Source organism: Harmonia axyridis, chromosome 2 (genome assembly GCF_914767665.1).
Source record: "Harmonia axyridis chromosome 2, icHarAxyr1.1, whole genome shotgun sequence".
NCBI lineage: Eukaryota > Metazoa > Arthropoda > Insecta > Coleoptera > Coccinellidae > Harmonia > Harmonia axyridis.
Window position 1 is genome coordinate 52,163,195 of NC_059502.1, and position 12,775 is coordinate 52,175,969.

Here is a 12,775-nt window from a genome sequence, read left to right on the forward strand (position 1 = left end):
ATCAGTATGAAACTGTTCAATCATTTACCTAGAAAAATAAGATCAATTAAAGTAATTAAACTCTTCAAGAGACAATTATTCGAACTGTTAATTAAATGTGAACCATATTCTTTAAATGAATTTATAGTCTTTTGTCATGTACAAATATCATAGATATATTAGTTCATTGATTTATTTTTTTGTAAGGAATTTGTGACTTGTTTTTATCATTTTGTAATGTACATACAATTCTGGAAATAAATACCTATTATTATTATTATTATTATCCTAAATTTCAATCTATAACCTTCAAATTTAAGGGAGATAAGGGGTGTGTACCATGATCCTATTACACCCGGTATGTATATTGATGACCATAAGGTTAGCTTCCTCCAAAACAGTTTCCATTATGCATACAGTACCAGGAATACGAAAAAAAAAGATGAAATATAATGACTGTCATTTAATTTTCGATTTAAAATGAATTTCGAACAAGTAGAAACCAAGCCAATCCACAGTATTATTTAGAATTAGGATAAAATATAACAAAATGAAAAAATTGTTTTCCGAGAAGTAAATCAAAAATTTTCACAGCCTTGAAGTCACAGATAAAGGCCACTCCTACTGTTTTTTTTGAGCTGATTCGCGTGTGAGCTTCTCCTACTATCGGTCTATTTGATTGAAGATGGTTGAAATATGTGCAGTCAGTTTTTGATAATTACCTGAAGCACGCAAGATTTGGTGTTTAAACACGAAATCCAATAATAATCCAAAGACAGTTTGAGGTCATTTATACAAGAAATTCGTAATTGCCTCTGAAAAGATAAATGATTGTTTTATTGTTGGTTTTTTTCATTCAGACTCAAGACAATTATCTTGTCTATGTCTGTGACCTTTTTCATTGAGGAGAAATATAAAAACTATGAAATTTGTGACAAGAAGTAAATAATACAACTCATTGTAGCTTTTCATCGGAAAAATTTATCTAGGATCAATCGAGTAATTTGAAAAGGAAAAAATTTTATTCGAATGTCTAATATGTATTTAGATATACATATATGTGTTTGAAATGAAAATAACCATATTGTACCTTTCAAACAGCGAATTACAGCCATCTATTAGTAAGTTATTATTAAATGCCATTTCATGAGCCATAATAGCTTGACAAATAAACATTTTAAAAAACTTGTAAGAAGTCATCAAACAATAGTGACTTATCTGATAACATCATGCATAAAAAATTATTAATCCATTTTTTAATTACAAACAGATAGTTGAATAACTTTAAGAAGAAAGTATGAGAATTATTCAACTATCTATCAGTAAATAATTAAATAATGCTTTAATGACCATAACGTGATCAGATAAGCAGAAAAAGTTAGACGCTTTTCTTGAAGTTTTTTTAAAATGTTTATTTGTTTTATAATTTTTTTTTCGTGGTATTTATTCATCACTGACCCCTGAACAATAAGAATTTAGTTGCTGATATCAGGACCTAATTTAGTTTATTCACAAATTCTTATGGATACCTCTGTTATCTATTAGAAAGTTAAATAATGGTTTAATGAACGTGGCATCATCAGATAACCAACAAAAGTTTGACTTAGGTACTCTTAATGAGTGTAGGTACATTTAAAATATTTATTTGTCATATTTATAATGACTTACCTAATGAGGTTGACGGCCATTCTGAAAATTTTAACTATCTAATGTATTATCAGATGAATAATTCTTGGAATGTATCTGTCAACAAATAAGAAACGACAGTTTAACCCTTTTTTGAAATATTTATTTTTACCAAGGTGATAAAATAAATCAGATATAATTGAACGAAAATAAAAATCATATTCTCTTTTCACATTGTTAAGATTGAATTTCGAAACGTTCAACTGAAGAACGAAATCAGTTTGAGTAGTTTGATACTTCAAAATAAATATCGATATGTAATTAATACACTTTGTTACTTCATATAATGTGAAAATACAAGTAAATGAATGGGGACATTTTTTATTCTATTCATTCCACCTTCAATGCATTTTGTGAAAACCCATATTAATGAACGGCAAAAAAAAATGACGTCCCAAAATGGCGGAAGAATCTAGAATTTTCCCCCCCCTCAAAAGTGGGTCCTGGATCCGCGCCTGACGTATTTGAGTACTTAAGTGTGTTGGTACGCTTACTAGCTTAGTATCAGTTCAACAGTGGTGAAGTACAGAACAGATAATTTTAAAGCTAAAAAGATGTCTTTGGATCATTTATATGAGTTCAGTTTCGAAAAGTTGTACAACGACTGTACAGAAAGGTAATGCTTTTACATCATTGTTTTCTTTAATTATTTTTGAAACAATATAATCGAATGTTATCTTCAGTTTCTGAATGTTGCATTTTTATAAAGAAATTTTTGTTCAATATATGTGTATGAAATGAACGATAACCATATTGTACCTATCAAACAGCGAATTAATATGTACTTTTTTTTTCCTAGGGGTATAACTTTTGAGGAAGACTGCAGCGTATGTCTGAGTAGGTTGACTGGAGAACTGTACCTAACCGATTGCAGGCATTGTTTTCACAAAGAATGCATCGACAGGTGGTGCTCCAGTTCTTCCAAATGTTGTCCGATGTGTAGGACAACGTTAATTTTCGAAGGTACCTTCACTATCTTCGATACAAATTGGCAGAATGTCAATATACATCGTTTCGTTAAGATGGACAGTGATGAAGAATATGAAGAAGATGAAGAAAGTGTTGAAAGTGAAGAGGAAAATGAAGAAGATAATAAAGAAGAAACCAACAGGGAAATTTAATTTAAGAGTGATGTTTCCTTCATTAAATTTCCCCTGGTTTATATATCTATAAACTCTTGTTATTTTTGTTTGAGAACAATTCCTATTTTCAGGATTGTAAAAATGTGAATCCTACCAGGATAATGATTGAATATCTATTACCTATTCACAGACTAACGAGTACAGAGCGTAATAATTACTAAATCAGTATGAAACTGTTCAATCATTTACCTAGAAAAATAAGATCAATTAAAGAAATTAAACTCTTCAAGAGACAATTATTCGAACTGTTAATTAAATGTGAACCATATTCTTTAAATGAATTTATAGTCTTTTGTCATGTACAAATATCATAGATATATTAGTTCATTGATTTATTTTTTTGTAAGGAATTTGTGACTTGTTTTTATCATTTTGTAATGTACATACAATTCTGGAAATAAATACCTATTATTATAATTATTATTATCCTAAATTTCAATCTATAACCTTCAAATTTAAGGGAGATAAGGGGTGTGTACCATGATCCTATTACACCCGGTATGTATATTGATGACCATAAGGTTAGCTTCCTCCAAAACAGTTTCCATTATGCATACAGTACCAGGAATACGAAAAAAAAAGATGAAATATAATGACTGTCATTTAATTTTCGATTTAAAATGAATTTCGAACAAGTAGAAACCAAGCCAATCCACAGTATTATTTAGAATTAGGATAAAATATAACAAAATGAAAAAATTGTTTTCCGAGAAGTAAATCAAAAATTTTCACAGCCTTGAAGTCACAGATAAAGGCCACTCCTACTGTTTTTTTTGAGCTGATTCGCGTGTGAGCTTCTCCTACTATCGGTCTATTTGATTGAAGATGGTTGAAATATGTGCAGTCAGTTTTTGATAATTACCTGAAGCACGCAAGATTTGGTGTTTGAACACGAAATCCAATAATAATCCAAAGACAGTTTGAGGTCGTTTATACAAGAAATTCGTAATTGCCTCTGAAAAGATAAATGATTGTTTTATTGTTGGTTTTTTTCATTCAGACTCAAGACAATTATCTTGTCTATGTCTGTGACCTTTTTCATTGAGGAGAAATATAAAAACTATGAAATTTGTGACAAGAAGTAAATAATACAACTCATTGTAGCTTTTCATCGAAAAAATTTATCTAGGATCAATCGAGTAATTTGAAAAGGAAAAAATTTTATTCGAATGTCTAATATGTATTTAGATATACATATATGTGTTTGAAATGAAAATAACCATATTGTACCTTTCAAACAGCGAATTACAGCCATCTATTAGTAAGTTATTATTAAATGCCATTTCATGAGCCATAATAGCTTGACAAATAAACATTTTAAAAAACTTGTAAGAAGTCATCAAACAATAGTGACTTATCTGATAACATCATGCATAAAAAATTATTAATCCATTTTTTAATTACAAACAGATAGTTGAATAACTTTAAGAAGAAAGTATGAGAATTATTCAACTATCTATCAGTAAATAATTAAATAATGCTTTAATGACCATAACGTGATCAGATAAGCAGAAAAAGTTAGACGCTTTTCTTGAAGTTTTTTTAAAATGTTTATTTGTTTTAAAATTTTTTTTTCGTGGTATTTATTTATCACTGACCCCTGAACAATAAGAATTCAGTTGCTGATATCAGGACCTAATTTAGTTTATTCACAAATTCTTATGGATACCTCTGTTATCTATTAGAAAGTTAAATAATGGTTTAATGAACGTGGCATCATCAGATAACCAACAAAAGTTTGACTTAGGTACTCTTAATGAGTGTAGGTACATTTAAAATATTTATTTGTCATATTTATAATGACTTACCTAATGAGGTTGACGGCCATTCTGAAAATTTTAACTATCTAATGTATTATCAGATGAATAATTCTTGGAATGTATCTGTCAACAAATAAGAAACGACAGTTTAACCCTTTTTTGAAATATTTATTTTTACCAAGGTGATAAAATAAATCAGATATAATTGAACGAAAATAAAAATCATATTCTCTTTTCACATTGTTTAGATTGAATTTCGAAACGTTCAACTAAAGAACGAAATCAGTTTGAGTAGTTTGATACTTCAAAATAAATATCGATATGTAATTAATACACTTTGTTGACGTATTTGAGTACTTAAGTGTGTTGGTACGCTTACTAGCTTAGTATCAGTTCAACAGTGGTGAAGTACAGAACAGATAATTTTAAAGCTAAAAAGATGTCTTTGGATCATTTATATGAGTTCAGTTTCGAAAAGTTGTACAACGACTGTACAGAAAGGTAATGCTTTTACATCATTGTTTTCTTTAATTATTTTTGAAACAATATAATCGAATGTTATCTTCAGTTTCTGAATGTTGCATTTTTATAAAGAAATTTTTGTTCAATATATGTGTATGAAATGAACGATAACCATATTGTACCTATCAAACAGCGAATTAATATGTACTTTTTTTTTCCTAGGGGTATAACTTTTGAGGAAGACTGCAGCGTATGTCTGAGTAGGTTGACTGGAGAACTGTACCTAACCGATTGCAGGCATTGTTTTCACAAAGAATGCATCGACAGGTGGTGCTCCAGTTCTTCCAAATGTTGTCCGATGTGTAGGACAACGTTAATTTTCGAAGGTACCTTCACTATCTTCGATACAAATTGGCAGAATGTCAATATACATCGTTTCGACAAGATGGACAGTGATGAAGAATATGAAGAAGATGAAGAAAGTGTTGAAAGTGAAGAGGAAAATGAAGAAGATAATAAAGAAGAAACCAACAGGGAAATTTAATTTAAGAGTGATGCTTCCTTCATTAAATTTCCCCTGGTTTATATATCTATAAACTCTTGTTATTTTTGTTTGAGAACAATTCCTATTTTCAGGATTGTAAAAATGTGAATCCTACCAGGATAATGATTGAATATCTATTACCTATTCACAGACTAACGAGTACAGAGCGTAATAATTACTAAATCAGTATGAAACTGTTCAATCATTTACCTAGAAAAATAAGATCAATTAAAGAAATTAAACTCTTCAAGAGACAATTATTCGAACTGTTAATTAAATGTGAACCATATTCTTTAAATGAATTTATAGTCTTTTGTCATGTACAAATATCATAGATATATTAGTTCATTGATTTATTTTTTTGTAAGGAATTTGTGACTTGTTTTTATCATTTTGTAATGTACATACAATTCTGGAAATAAATACCTATTATTATTATTATTATTATCCTAAATTTCAATCTATAACCTTCAAATTTAAGGGAGATAAGGGGTGTGTACCATGATCCTATTACACCCGGTATGTATATTGATGACCATAAGGTTAGCTTCCTCCAAAACAGTTTCCATTATGCATACAGTACCAGGAATACGAAAAAAAAAGATGAAATATAATGACTGTCATTTAATTTTCGATTTAAAATGAATTTCGAACAAGTAGAAACCAAGCCAATCCACAGTATTATTTAGAATTAGGATAAAATATAACAAAATGAAAAAATTGTTTTCCGAGAAGTAAATCAAAAATTTTCACAGCCTTGAAGTCACAGATAAAGGCCACTCCTACTGTTTTTTTTGAGCTGATTCGCGTGTGAGCTTCTCCTACTATCGGTCTATTTGATTGAAGATGGTTGAAATATGTGCAGTCAGTTTTTGATAATTACCTGAAGCACGCAAGATTTGGTGTTCAAACACGAAATCCAATAATAATCCAAAGACAGTTTGAGGTCGTTTATACAAGAAATTCGTAATTGCCTCTGAAAAGATAAATGATTGTTTTATTGTTGGTTTTTTTCATTCAGACTCAAGACAATTATCTTGTCTATGTCTGTGACCTTTTTCATTGAGGAGAAATATAAAATCTATGAAATTTGTGACAAGAAGTAAATAATACAACTCATTGTAGCTTTTCATCGGAAAAATTTATCTAGGATCAATCGAGTAATTTGAAAAGGAAAAAATTTTATTCGAATGTCTAATATGTATTTAGATATACATATATGTGTTTGAAATGAAAATAACCATATTGTACCTTTCAAACAGCGAATTACAGCCATCTATTAGTAAGTTATTATTAAATGCCATTTCATGAGCCATAATAGCTTGACAAATAAACATTTTAAAAAACTTGTAAGAAGTCATCAAACAATAGTGACTTATCTGATAACATCATGCATAAAAAATTATTAATCCATTTTTTAATTACAAACAGATAGTTGAATAACTTTAAGAAGAAAGTATGAGAATTATTCAACTATCTATCAGTAAATAATTAAATAATGCTTTAATGACCATAACGTGATCAGATAAGCAGAAAAAGTTAGACGCTTTTCTTGAAGTTTTTTTAAAATGTTTATTTGTTTTATAATTTTTTTTTCGTGGTATTTATTTATCACTGACCCCTGAACAATAAGAATTTAGTTGCTGATATCAGGACCTAATTTAGTTTATTCACAAATTCTTATGGATACCTCTGTTATCTATTAGAAAGTTAAATAATGGTTTAATGAACGTGGCATCATCAGATAACCAACAAAAGTTTGACTTAGGTACTCTTAATGAGTGTAGGTACATTTAAAATATTTATTTGTCATATTTATAATGACTTACCTAATGAGGTTGACGACCATTCTGAAAATTTTAACTATCTAATGTATTATCAGATGAATAATTCTTGGAATGTATCTGTCAACAAATAAGAAACGACAGTTTAACCCTTTTTTGAAATATTTATTTTTACCAAGGTGATAAAATAAATCAGATATAATTGAACGAAAATAAAAATCATATTCTCTTTTCACATTGTTTAGATTGAATTTCGAAACGTTCAACTAAAGAACGAAATCAGTTTGAGTAGTTTGATACTTCAAAATAAATATCGATATGTAATTAATACACTTTGTTACTTCATATAATGTGAAAATACAAGTAAATGAATGGGGACATTTTTTATTCTATTCATTCCACCTTCAATGCATTTTGTGAAAACCCATATTAATGAACGGCAAAAAAAAATGACGTCCCAAAATGGCGGAAGAATCTAGAATTTTCCCCCCCCCCCAAAAGTGGGTCCTGGATCCGCGCCTGACGTATTTGAGTACTTAAGTGTGTTGGTACGCTTACTAGCTTAGTATCAGTTCAACAGTGGTGAAGTACAGAACAGATAATTTTAAAGCTAAAAAGATGTCTTTGGATCATTTATATGAGTTCAGTTTCGAAAAGTTGTACAACGACTGTACAGAAAGGTAATGCTTTTACATCATTGTTTTCTTTAATTATTTTTGAAACAATATAATCGAATGTTATCTTCAGTTTCTGAATGTTGCATTTTTATAAAGAAATTTTTGTTCAATATATGTGTATGAAATGAACGATAACCATATTGTACCTATCAAACAGCGAATTAATATGTACTTTTTTTTTCCTAGGGGTATAACTTTCGAGGAAGACTGCAGCGTATGTCTGAGTAGGTTGACTGGAGAACTGTACCTAACCGATTGCAGGCATTGTTTTCACAAAGAATGCATCGACAGGTGGTGCTCCAGTTCTTCCAAATGTTGTCCGATGTGTAGGACAACGTTAATTTTCGAAGGTACCTTCACTATCTTCGATACAAATTGGCAGAATGTTAATATACATCGTTTCGACAAGATGGACAGTGATGAAGAATATGAAGAAGATGAAGAAAGTGTTGAAAGTGAAGAGGAAAATGAAGAAGATAATAAAGAAGAAACCAACAGGGAAATTTAATTTAAGAGTGATGTTTCCTTCATTAAATTTCCCCTGGTTTATATATCTATAAACTCTTGTTATTTTTGTTTGAGAACAATTCCTATTTTCAGGATTGTAAAAATGTGAATCCTACCAGGATAATGATTGAATATCTATTACCTATTCACAGACTGACGAGTACAGAGCGTCATAATTACTAAATCAGTATGAAACTGTTCAATCATTTACCTAGAAAAATAAGATCAATTAAAGAAATTAAACTCTTCAAGAGACAATTATTCGAACTGTTAATTAAATGTGAACCATATTCTTTAAATGAATTTATAGTCTTTTGTCATGTACAAATATCATAGATATATTAGTTCATTGATTTATTTTTTGTAAGGAATTTGTGACTTGTTTTTATCATTTTGTAATGTACATACAATTCTGGAAATAAATACCTATTATTATTATTATTATTATTATCCTAAATTTCAATCTATAACCTTCAAATTTAAGGGAGATAAGGGGTGTGTACCATGATCCTATTACACCCGGTATGTATATTGATGACCATAAGGTTAGCTTCCTCCAAAACAGTTTCCATTATGCATACAGTACCAGGAATACGAAAAAAAAAGATGAAATATAATGACTGTCATTTAATTTTCGATTTAAAATGAATTTCGAACAAGTAGAAACCAAGCCAATCCACAGTATTATTTAGAATTAGGATAAAATATAACAAAATGAAAAAATTGTTTTCCGAGAAGTAAATCAAAAATTTTCACAGCCTTGAAGTCACAGATAAAGGCCACTCCTACTGTTTTTTTTGAGCTGATTCGCGTGTGAGCTTCTCCTACTATCGGTCTATTTGATTGAAGATGGTTGAAATATGTGCAGTCAGTTTTTGATAATTACCTGAAGCACGCAAGATTTGGTGTTTAAACACGAAATCCAATAATAATCCAAAGACAGTTTGAGGTCGTTTATACAAGAAATTCGTAATTGCCTCTGAAAAGATAAATGATTGTTTTATTGTTGGTTTTTTTCATTCAGACTCAAGACTATTATCTTGTCTATGTCTGTGACCTTTTTCATTGAGGAGAAATATAAAAACTATGAAATTTGTGACAAGAAGTAAATAATACAACTCAATGTAGCTTTTCATCGGAAAAATTTATCTAGGATTAATCGAGTAATTTAAAAAGGAAAAAATTTTATTCGAATGTCTAATATGTATTTAGATATACATATATGTGTTTGAAATGAAAATAACCATATTGTACCTTTCAAACAGCGAATTACAGCCATCTATTAGTAAGTTATTATTAAATGCCATTTCATGAGCCATAATAGCTTGACAAATAAACATTTTAAAAAACTTGTAAGAAGTCATCAAACAAAAGTGACTTATCTGATAACATCATGCATAAAAAATTATTAATCCATTTTTTAATTACAAACAGATAGTTGAATAACTTTAAGAAGAAAGTATGAGAATTATTCAACTATCTATCAGTAAATAATTAAATAATGCTTTAATGACCATAACGTGATCAGATAAGCAGAAAAAGTTAGACGCTTTTCTTGAAGTTTTTTTAAAATGTTTATTTGTTTTATAATTTTTTTTTCGTGGTATTTATTTATCACTGACCCCTGAACAATAAGAATTTAGTTGCTGATATCAGGACCTAATTTAGTTTATTCACAAATTCTTATGGATACCTCTGTTATCTATTAGAAAGTTAAATAATGGTTTAATGAACGTGGCATCATCAGATAACCAACAAAAGTTTGACTTAGGTACTCTTAATGAGTGTAGGTACATTTAAAATATTTATTTGTCATATTTATAATGACTTACCTAATGAGGTTGACGGCCATTCTGAAAATTTTAACTATCTAATGTATTATCAGATGAATAATTCTTGGAATGTATCTGTCAACAAATAAGAAACGACAGTTTAACCCTTTTTTGAAATATTTATTTTTACCAAGGTGATAAAATAAATCAGATATAATTGAACGAAAATAAAAATCATATTCTCTTTTCACATTGTTTAGATTGAATTTCGAAACGTTCAACTAAAGAACGAAATCAGTTTGAGTAGTTTGATACTTCAAAATAAATATCGATATGTAATTAATACACTTTGTTACTTCATATAATGTGAAAATACAAGTAAATGAATGGGGACATTTTTTATTCTATTCATTCCACCTTCAATGCATTTTGTGAAAACCCATATTAATGAACGGCAAAAAAAAATGACGTCCCAAAATGGCGGAAGAATCTAGAATTTTCCCCCCCCCCCAAAAGTGGGTCCTGGATCCGCGCCTGACGTATTTGAGTACTTAAGTGTGTTGGTACGCTTACTAGCTTAGTATCAGTTCAACAGTGGTGAAGTACAGAACAGATAATTTTAAAGCTAAAAAGATGTCTTTGGATCATTTATATGAGTTCAGTTTCGAAAAGTTGTACAACGACTGTACAGAAAGGTAATGCTTTTACATCATTGTTTTCTTTAATTATTTTTGAAACAATATAATCGAATGTTATCTTCAGTTTCTGAATGTTGCATTTTTATAAAGAAATTTTTGTTCAATATATGTGTATGAAATGAACGATAACCATATTGTACCTATCAAACAGCGAATTAATATGTACTTTTTTTTTCCTAGGGGTATAACTTTTGAGGAAGACTGCAGCGTATGTCTGAGTAGGTTGACTGGAGAACTGTACCTAACCGATTGCAGGCATTGTTTTCACAAAGAATGCATCGACAGGTGGTGCTCCAGTTCTTCCAAATGTTGTCCGATGTGTAGGACAACGTTAATTTTCGAAGGTACCTTCACTATCTTCGATACAAATTGGCAGAATGTCAATATACATCGTTTCGACAAGATGGACAGTGATGAAGAATATGAAGAAGATGAAGAAAGTGTTGAAAGTGAAGAGGAAAATGAAGAAGATAATAAAGAAGAAACCAACAGGGAAATTTAATTTAAGAGTGATGTTTCCTTCATTAAATTTCCCCTGGTTTATATATCTATAAACTCTTGTTATTTTTGTTTGAGAACAATTCCTATTTTCAGGATTGTAAAAATGTGAATCCTACCAGGATAATGATTGAATATCTATTACCTATTCACAGACTAACGAGTACAGAGCGTAATAATTACTAAATCAGTATGAAACTGTTCAATCATTTACCTAGAAAAATAAGATCAATTAAAGAAATTAAACTCTTCAAGAGACAATTATTCGAACTGTTAATTAAATGTGAACCATATTCTTTAAATGAATTTATAGTCTTTTGTCATGTACAAATATCATAGATATATTAGTTCATTGATTTATTTTTTTGTAAGGAATTTGTGACTTGTTTTTATCATTTTGTAATGTACATACAATTCTGGAAATAAATACCTATTATTATTATTATTATTATCCTAAATTTCAATCTATAACCTTCAAATTCAAGGGAGATAAGGGGTGTGTACCATGATCCTATTACACCCGGTATGTATATTGATGACCATAAGGTTAGCTTCCTCCAAAACAGTTTCCATTATGCATACAGTACCAGGAATACGAAAAAAAAAGATGAAATATAATGACTGTCATTTAATTTTCGATTTAAAATGAATTTCGAACAAGTAGAAACCAAGCCAATCCACAGTATTATTTAGAATTAGGATAAAATATAACAAAATGAAAAAATTGTTTTCCGAGAAGTAAATCAAAAATTTTCACAGCCTTGAAGTCACAGATAAAGGCCACTCCTACTGTTTTTTTTGAGCTGATTCGCGTGTGAGCTTCTCCTACTATCGGTCTAATTGATTGAAGATGGTTGAAATATGTGCAGTCAGTTTTTGATAATTACCTGAAGCACGCAAGATTTGGTGTTTAAACACGAAATCCAATAATAATCCAAAGACAGTTTGAGGTCGTTTATACAAGAAATTCGTAATTGCCTCTGAAAAGATAAATGATTGTTTTATTGTTGGTTTTTTCATTCAGACTCAAGACAATTATCTTGTCTATGTCTGTGACCTTTTTCATTGAGGAGAAATATAAAAACTATGAAATTTGTGACAAGAAGTAAATAATACAACTCATTGTAGCTTTTCATCGGAAAAATTTATCTAGGATCAATCGAGTAATTTGAAAAGGAAAAAATTTTATTCGAATGTCTAATATGTATTTAGATATACATATATGTGTTTGAAATGAAAATAACCATATTGTACCTTTCAAACAGC